We start from the raw sequence: 2,008 nt of genomic DNA on the forward strand, positions 1-2,008 counted from the left end.
TGTATGCAAGTATCTTTAATAATTGTTTGCCTCATGTGAAAATAATTGTTATTTTATTTTAAAAATTTGTAGAAATAAAGCAGACCAGAGAAATAGAACTTCCAAGAATGCCACTATACAGAATTAATTAGTGTTTATATGCTGGCATATAGCTTTCCAAATTATATGTATGTATGTATACATGAATAGTAGAATGAATAAATATTTACTGTTGTAGTCTGTTATTTTCACTTAGGAATATATTGAATCGCTTCTCGGCCTTTTGGCTAAGATCAAGTGTAGGAATATATTGAGAGTGGTTTTCCATATCAGTAAATATTTCCTGCTTATATTTACTATGACAGTGCTTTTATCATTGTAAAAATAACAAAGGACTTATGAATGCAAGTAGTTTAAAGAATTTCTTGTATTCCATCTCCATCAATAACTCCCATCAACAGTTATATGTCCTCATATATAACATATATCCTTTCTTTTTCACATAAATGCAAACTTAGGTTATGCACTGTTCTGCATTTCCCTTTGTTCACTTAATAATGTATTATTGAAACCTTTTATTTCAGTACACACATAGAATATGCCACTGAATGAATATATCATAATTAATTTGACTGGTATCCTACTGATAAAAATTAATGTTTCAGTGGTTGTTTTTCAGTATTATAATGTTGCAATAAATACAACTAATACTAGAAGTACCAGTAGTATTGTTAATGTTATTATCATTATTATTATCACTGTGCCAGTCACTGTTCTAAGTAATTTATGTACAATTACGTGCAATAACTAGCTTAATCCACACTCCAACTTTACGAGGTAGTTAATATTATTATTATGCTTTTACAAATGAGGAAAATGAGGCACATGGAAGTTAAATTTTTCCCATATTACATAGATGATGTATATATTTCCACACATGTTAATAAACATAGGATAATTTCTAAGATGTGTGAATCAAAGAGAATATTCATCTAAAGTTTCAATTGATATGGTCAAATTGCCCTTTAAATGGGGCTCTATAAATTATGTACTGCTTTCAACAGTATATGTAATTTTCAGAATCCTTCCACTCAGTGGTGGGTATTCTGAAACTTTGTTAATTTGTGCCAACATAATCGGTGGACAAATCAAATTGCTTTTTTTTGGTTCAGATTGCCTTTATCATAAATGTACGCAGGTTTTCATATAATTATTAGATATTTATAATTCTTTTCCTATGAAATATCAACAAAAATACATGTTTACTTCTTAAGGGCTAATACATTTTAAATGTCTTAATACCACTAAACAAGTTTTAACGATTAAACAGGTGGCATGAACAAGGTGGAGGTGAGGGATGAGAGAGAGTGGTAGAGATGAGAGCCTCTGAAGTCTACAAATTCAGATTTTTTGGAGAGCAATTTGGGGGTTACATATTAAATGGGTCCTCCAGAGCAACTGATCTAAAATGAAATATGAGCTGAGCACTGGCTGTTAAGAATCAGCACAGTGTCGAGAAATGCTATTTGGATTGTAGGACTCAAATTAAAATATCAACCCAACTTTGCTCCCTCAGTATCTGAACAATGACTTGCTTGTTAAGCCCTGTTTTCTCTCAGATTGCTGAATTGTGATAAAAAGGAGGATTTTTGGTGGAGGAGATGAAGATTTCTCTCTTGGCACGTGTGACTTCATCTGTTTGAATGAATTTTCAGTTTGTGTGACAATTTATCCCTTCCCTTATATAAATCCACATCTGAATGATGAAAAAAGATGGGTCGACCCTACTCAGGCTCCATTAGTATTGAAATAGTCTGCTTACCTAGTCCATTTAAAGAAGAATCTCTGAATGTTGATTAAAAATGCTCATGGGTTCATATATTTCAAGTATATTTTCTCCTGGAAGACGGTTATATAACTGTCATACTATGTAGATGGAAAAGTTATATCTATATGCTGATGACTCCTAAATCCTATCCCCAAGTTAAAACTCTCTTTCTGGAGCTCAACTGATATAAATCAACTTACC

General features: G+C 31.8%; 1 pseudogene; it reads left to right on the top strand.

Moving 5' to 3' along the window:
• The first annotated feature begins 246 nt into the window (after positions 1-246).
• Positions 247-422, top strand: LOC132440082 (U2 spliceosomal RNA; annotated as a pseudogene).
• The last annotated feature ends 1,586 nt before the right edge of the window (positions 423-2,008 follow it).

This window comes from Delphinus delphis, chromosome 16, assembly GCF_949987515.2.
Source record: "Delphinus delphis chromosome 16, mDelDel1.2, whole genome shotgun sequence".
NCBI lineage: Eukaryota > Metazoa > Chordata > Mammalia > Artiodactyla > Delphinidae > Delphinus > Delphinus delphis.